The sequence below is a fragment of the Cervus canadensis genome, chromosome 14 (assembly GCF_019320065.1).
Source record: "Cervus canadensis isolate Bull #8, Minnesota chromosome 14, ASM1932006v1, whole genome shotgun sequence".
NCBI lineage: Eukaryota > Metazoa > Chordata > Mammalia > Artiodactyla > Cervidae > Cervus > Cervus canadensis.
In genome coordinates, this window is record NC_057399.1 from 67,567,137 (window position 1) to 67,574,821 (window position 7,685).

A 7,685-nucleotide genomic window follows, 5' to 3' on the forward strand; every position below is an offset into this window, starting at 1 on the left:
CTAGGGAGGAAAGCCCATCAGAATGGAAATAATAGAGCCTAGATAGCTCGGTGGCCGAATTTGCCACAGAGCTGCCAGGACCCTTAAGAGAAGAGATTCAGTCCTCTGCTGTTTTTAGCCAGCAGCACCTGGTGTCCAGGGTAAAGGAAATAAACCCATTCCATCAAAATGCCAGAATGTATGCCCGCAAGCAGGTTTGTCGGAAGACCAGGTGAGAGGACTCATAAATAATAACTAGGAAAACTATTTCCAAGTGGAACAAACTCTTAAAATAATAAACGCAGCAGATCTTGACCACTACTAGAATTCTTTCCTCTCCCCAGTGAACTACAATGAGTCTCTTGGCATCACAGGGCTCTGTGCTGAGATGAGAATTTGCAATTAGCTTTAAGAATAAAAGAGTAAGTACAAATTGGCCCCATATAGCCTTGATTCATAACATACCACTTAAAAGACAGTATCCATCAGTTACAAAAAAGAGTCTCTGTGCGAAGGTCAGCCTAGGTATGGTTTGTTTGTAATTTTTGTGCAAGAGCTATGTCTTACTCATTGTTGCATCCCCAGCACCCAGCATAATGTCTGGCACATTGTTAGTACCCAATAAGTTTTGTTTAGTGATTAGTGAATATTAGCCAGGATATAATGATGCCATGTCTGCCACTTTGCTCCAGTTCTCTAAAACCAAGGAATATATTTAGGATTATGTTAATCAAATATACTTAGTTGGATGAAGGTAACACTGGATTGACATCAAACAGCTCTAGCCTGAATTTCCTAGGGAATTGCCTCAACTTTTAACTTACATGGTTTGTAGCATTCTGATTTAATGGAAGCAATTCCATTATTAATGGGTGAGTTTCTAGATCAGCTTGTAAAATTCAGTCAGTTAGTTCAGTCATTCAGTCATGTCCAGCTCTTTGCAGCACCATGGACTGCAGCACGCCAGGCCTCCCAGTCCATCACCAACTCCCAGAGCTTGCTCAAACTCATGCCCATAGAGTCGGTGATGCTATCCAACCATCTCATTCTCTGTCATCCCCTTCTCTTGCCTTCAATTTTTCCCAGCAGCAGGGTCTTTTCAAATAAGTCAGTTCTTTGCATCAGGTGACCAAAGAATTGGAGTTTCAGCTTCAACATCACTCCTTCCAATGAATATTCAGGACTGATTTCCTTCAGGATGGACTGGTTGGATCTCCTTGCAGTCCAAGGGACTCTCAAGGGTCTTCTCCAACACCACAGTTCAAAAGCATCAATTCTTTGGCACTCAGCTTTCTTTATGATCCAACTCTCACATCCATACATGACTACTGGAAAAACCATAGCTTTGACTAAATGGACCTTTGTTGGTAAAGTAAGTCTCTGCTTTTTAATATATTGTCTAGGTTGGTCATAACTTCCCTCCCATGGAGTAAGCATCTTTTAATTGCATGGCTGCAGTCACCATCCGCAGTGATTTTGGATTCCCCAAAAATAAAGTCTCTCACTGTTTCTATTGTTTCCCCATCTACTTACTATGAAGTAATGGGACTGGATGCCATGATCTTAGTTTTTTTAATGTTGAGTTTTAAGCCTGCTTTTTTACTCTTCTCTTTCACTTTCATCAGGAGGCTCTTTAGTTTCTCTTCGCTTTCTGCCATAAGGGTGGTGCCATCTGCATATTTTAGGTTATTGATATTTCTTCCGGCAATCCTGATTCCAGCTTGTGCTTCATCCAGCCCAGCATTTCACATGATGTACTCTGCACATAAGCTAAATAAGCAGGTGACAATATACAGCTTTGATGTACTCCTTGTAAAATTATTTTATCAGAATATAGAAAACTAATGGCATTCAATTATATTACAGACCTGTTTTCCCATTGTAATCATTCTTACTTGGCAATATTTATTTGAAGTTCCAGTCTAAGATGGCAGAAAGAGACTACCTGCTGTTCAGATTCGGGAATTCCTTCTTAACTCTCCACTCTTTCTTACCTTCCATTACCTGTATTCACCTACCCACCTTCATCCAAATAAAGCCTACTTCTCCTCCTGTTTTCTGAATCTCAGTGAGTAGCACTTGTCATCTACCATTGACTAAAGTCTGACACTTTGGAGTCATTCTCCCTTAGTGTGCCCCCTCACTCGCATTACATAGATCCACATCCACACAGACATGTCTAGTGGGCTACCAGGTACTGATGATTCTATCCCAGCCACTGCTTTAGTTCAGGACATTATCTTTCTCGACTACTTCATATGGTTTCTGGGTTCCAGAGAGAAGAAATCTGTAAATATGGCAAGTCTTCTTGCCATTTCCATGCATAGAAAATTTACCTGAATTCCTAAGTTAGTACATATACTCAGGTGAAGACAACACTGAGGTAATAAATAAGGTTTTAGTAGTGGATAAACTCTCCAAAGAAGGACACAATCTTTCATCAGGATCTTGGAGAGAACCAGCAAAGGTAGCTGATAAATAGAACTAGGCAAGTTCTGTCAAAACCAGGATTATAAACGGGCAAATACTGGAAAGAAGTCAGCTTAGACTTTCCAGCCACAGGTTGACTTTCTGATCCTTAAATGCTTCAAGTCCAGTCCTGTGACAGGCTTTTGCACCAGATGTTTCCCTTGATTGCAACCCTCTTCCCCCATATCTTTGCATTGCTGTCACCTTCTCACCATTCAGGTCTCAATCCAAATGACTGTGCAGTACAGCCTTTCCTCAATCACTCCTATCCCATTTCCCCATTTTACTTTCTTCATAACAATTATCACTGCTTGAAACTGTGTTATTTATTCATTTGTTTACATGACTATTGTCTCCCTAGGCTTCACAGAGAGTAAGCTTTGTGGGTGAATAGACCATGTCTATGTGATTAACTGTCATATATCTTTAGTGTTTAAAACATATCTGACACCTGGGAGGCAGTCTATAAATATTTGACAAATGAGAAAATGAAATAAGACAGGCAATTAGATTTGAAGTTTAGGAGACTAGTGAGGACCTTGAACTGAGAAGTTGGAGCTAATATCAGACACTAATTATTGAGTTTGGAGAAATAGGATTCAAGATGCCATGTATAGATTTGTGTTCGCATGACCCATGTAGGGCCAAACATCAAACACACCCATTGGGTAGCATGCATACCAATACTACATTTTAATTTCTAGAATAATTACTATAGTTTGAATAAAAGCAAGATAGCCCTTATTTTGATCTCTGCAAAAGGAACAACACTTTTCCCTGCATTTTCTCTAGAAAGGGATTTTTATTCTCTCAGTGGCATTAAGTGGGAACTGACCAAGCAAATCAGTGGGTGGGTTGTTTAACCACTCCAGAGGCCAGTGAGTTAGGACTATTTCCCTTGAGCCCTCACTTCCAGAATTCTTAGAAATGAGAGAGTCCTGTGGCTTGGAAGCTTGGATCTTGCAATTTGTCTCTGCAAATGGAGAAGGCACACAAAGGGTGCTAGGGCAAACTATATGTCCAGGATTTTAATTAGGTACACATGTTTCATTTGGCCAATGCAGAGGTTTTAAATGTTTTTGATTAGTCACCAACATTATAAAAATCAGGAGATTTCATATAAAGAAAGATTTCCAGCCTCTCTCAGAAATACAGAAGTTCTAGAAGTACTAGCCCTTGATTTCCCACATAACAAAAATCACCTGACATGGAGTGGCAGCTGCCCCTTCAAACAGGACTTGTAGTCTCAACACCGCCTCTGTCTCCAGGTCTCCACCTACTTCACTCATTTACCATAACTACATGGCCTTTGAAGGTGTTTGAGTCTGAGGTCCTCCACTATGAAATACAAGAATTAGATGATTCTAAGAATTGGAGACATGGGAATAATTATGAAGGTAAACTATCTATAAGGTATCACAGTGTGCATTTCCCCAAAAGAGCAACTAATTTTTGGTATATTGCTATGGGTATGAAACTTGTATGTATTATAAGATATTTATGAGGATATTGACACCATTCACACAGTGGCTCCCTAAAAGAAGATCTAAGGAAATTGTGTTTATGTGTGTATGTGTTCACACATACACACAGATATGCACAGAGTAGATACTCAGTAAATATTTCTTGAATAAAGTAATGAGAGGCTCAAGAGCATTCATCAAAACCCTAAGCAATAATAAATATTATGAACTGCTGCTGTACACCTCACAGCTTATGAACTCACTCTACTTCTCTTTTTTCTCTTATTTTCCCCCTGTTGTAGTCCAAGACTGAGAATCTAATTGAGATATAATGAAAATTTATTAATTAATTGTAAATAGAACGGGTTGATCAAGTATCAGTTAGCCTACCTGCATTAGTTTGATGTGGTCTGAGAGTGAATTCATTACTCTAGTGAAACCAGAACTTCTTAGTTTGAAGATATGGATTCTGGCCCTGATTCTGCCACTAACTGTAGTTCTTTGAATAAGTCACTTGGCTCTCTGGCCAAAGTTTGATCATCCATAAAATTATATGGTCTTCAGGGTTTCTCTCTGCTTTATGATCTCCCTTTATGTGAAAAACAAAGACACATCAGAGGTAAGAGCTAGAAACTCAGAGCCAGCAATGTCTAGCAAGGAAAGACCAAGAAGAGATTTTTTTCCCCCAATAATTAAGGCAAGGAAGTCTCCAAACGCATGGGCAACAATCCATGGAGGGACAAGAGTGGAATGTGAACTCAATAGCAGAATGTTGAGTAAAACTCAGGGAGGAAAAGAGAGTAATAGAGAGGGAGTCCAACTGTAGACTAAGAGAATTCTAAAGAAAAAAAATGGAAAAACTGCTGCTAATTAGGCCATTTAGAAACTGAACAACCGGATGTAATTCTTGCTGAAGCAATAAGGAAACAACCATGGGATGCATGATAGTAACAAGAATACATGCTAATAGACAAAACTGGGATCCCCCAAGTAACTTAACAAGTCCCATGCAAGCTAGTAGATATCAGGTGGAAAACAGCACTTGAATTTCACACAGATTTTTAAAATATACTGAGGAAACATGTAGCAAAGGATCAGATAATATTTGCTGAATCAAATTCTGTTATTAAAAACTCTGGTATGCTTCACTATTTAAAAACTTTAATGTGAAAAATTAAAAATTTGAAAAATCTCAGAGTGATTATTTCTTTTTATAAAAGAATTCACTGCCAGTATATTTTAAACAGAAATCTTTCACCCTTAAAATTAAAAAAAAAAAATTTGAAACATTGCCTTTTACAAAAATCTTTCATTAACAAAAATGAGGTAGAGCTCAGAATCAATGCTTTATTTAGTCTTACATTCACGTCACCTAATGCAGCGTCAGGCACAGATGGACAGTTCAGTAACTTTCAGTGAATGGATTATGTGTAGTTTTCTACTGCTGCATAACAAACCACCCCAATTTAATGGCTTAAAATGACTTTACCTTTCACAGTTCCAAAGGTTGACTAGGCTCAATGGGAAGTTCTTCTGGTGGTTTCACTTGGATTCTCTCGTGTGCTTGCAGTCAGGTAACAGCTTAGCATGGGTTCATCTGGAGGCTCAACCAGGATACTGGGTTGACATGGTCTCTCTCCCTCTCCATAGTCTCAAGTTTCTTCCTCTCTATGTAGACTCTACATGTGCTCTTTGCAGCAGGGAAACCAGACCTCTTACATGGTGGTGGCTCAGGCATCCCCAAAGTACAAAATCAGAAAACTGCCATTGTCCATTGGTTAAAACAGATCACTGGGCCAGCCCAGATTCAACGAGTAGGGGAACCACAGAAGAATATGAACAGGAGGTGTGATTCATTGGGGCATGTTCATAGACTAGCCACCCCAGTTTGCCTTCACTTTGGGCCCTTAACTTCCAAAGAGATAGGAAACAGGTTTAGAGTTATACAGCTACAAACATAGGCCATTTTAATGAAAATGGAAGAATGACTCAGAGCCAGAACCCAGAGGATAAAACCAAGAGCAGAGGGAAACCATTCCTAAAAAGCAAAACTGTACCTTAATCAAGGACTATCCTCTGCCTTGAGTTAGAGAAATTGGGATATGCACCAGGTTGGATTTTAGAATTGCTATAAATCAGGAAATGCTCATGTCTCCCTTTTCTCCTCTTTTTGAACATGGGAGTCTGCTGAAGTTTTTCTGTCTCTTTCACCATTACATGAGAGAGATGGGTTGGGGGTGGGTGGATAATCTGCTCTTCTTCACTGGTCTCTGCACCTGAGAAAGTGCATATGAGAAGATGCCTTCGAGCAGTCACATCCATACCAGCACCTGATTTTGTTGACAATATCCTGGAATTTAAACTGATACCATATTTAGGATGAGATTTGCAGAGGTAAGCACATTTTTCATGTAGAAAGGCCATGAATCAGTAAGAGCCAGAGGATGGTACCCCGGTCTCCAAAGATGGCTCCCAATGAACCACATCTCTTTGAATTTACACCATGTGTAGACCCCTCCGTCATTGAAGCTGGGCTTTCCCGGGACTTGATTTAAATAACAGAATATGGCAGAACTGACACTATACCAGCTAGAGCCTAAGCTTTATAGACCTGGCAGCTTCCACTTTTTAGTTTTGAAAATCTTGAGTCTTCACATAAGAAGTCTGGCTTTCCTTCTGGAAAGATCACATTGACAGAAAACGTAGAGAGGCCACACGGAGAGACAGAGGAGGCCACTTAAAGTGGGAAAGAGGAGCAGCTATCCTGGCATCTCAGCCAAGCCTCCATCTAACTACAACTGTGTGACAGAACTCAAGAGTGATCAGCAGAAGAACTGCCCCGATGACCCTAGGCATCCCACAGAAATATGAAAGGTAATAAAATCATTGTTTTAAGCCACCAAGGTTTTCAATAGCTTATTAATGCAGCTATAGATAAATAAAACAGTATCCATAAATGAATATGGAAAAAGTACCCTATTTAGGGGAGTTACAGTTTCACATACTAACCATAAAGTTCTTTTCTTTATTCAAGAAATATTTACTAAGCCCCTACATCAATTAACACATCCTTCTTATGTATAAAAGAAAGATTTAGGCTTATGGAAAAACATCTTTAATTGAAAACTGGAATGTTTAGTTGAAAAAAACTTTCATCTATCATTTGCTCCAGCATCCTCAGGCCTCAGGGGAGATAATTTTGATACATTAGCAACAGGAAACTATTGCAAACTCTTGGGGGAACAGTGACATGATGGAAATGGTATTTGGAAAGGTTCATTTGGCAGTAGAAAACAGGGTTAGTGGCAGGGTTAGTGAGGCACAATCTTAGATGCAAGTTGATCTGGATTGAAACCAGGGTAAATGGAAGAGGAAGGAACTTGATTACAGATCTTGAAATTTTGTTGAAAGAGTAAAAGAGAACATGTCCAAGATTACAGAAGCTGGGAGAATAATGGTGACAACAACAACTAAAGGAAGAATGTGGGACACTTGGAAAAAGAGTCATGAATGGGAAGAACAGATCCGTACAGATTTGGATTTAATCATTTGGATAAGAGGAAAATTGAACAGAGCTATCTGATAGGCAGCTGGTATTTTGTTAACTTAAAAACAAAACAAACAAGCAAAAAGACTAGGGCAGCAAACTACAGGTGAGAGAAAGGATAAGGATTCAGGAGATGATGATCTGCTTCTATGCTTACACCCTTGGATTCAACATGCTTTGCCACACCAGCCAGTGAACCATGTGGTCTAGGCCACAATGTCTAGATC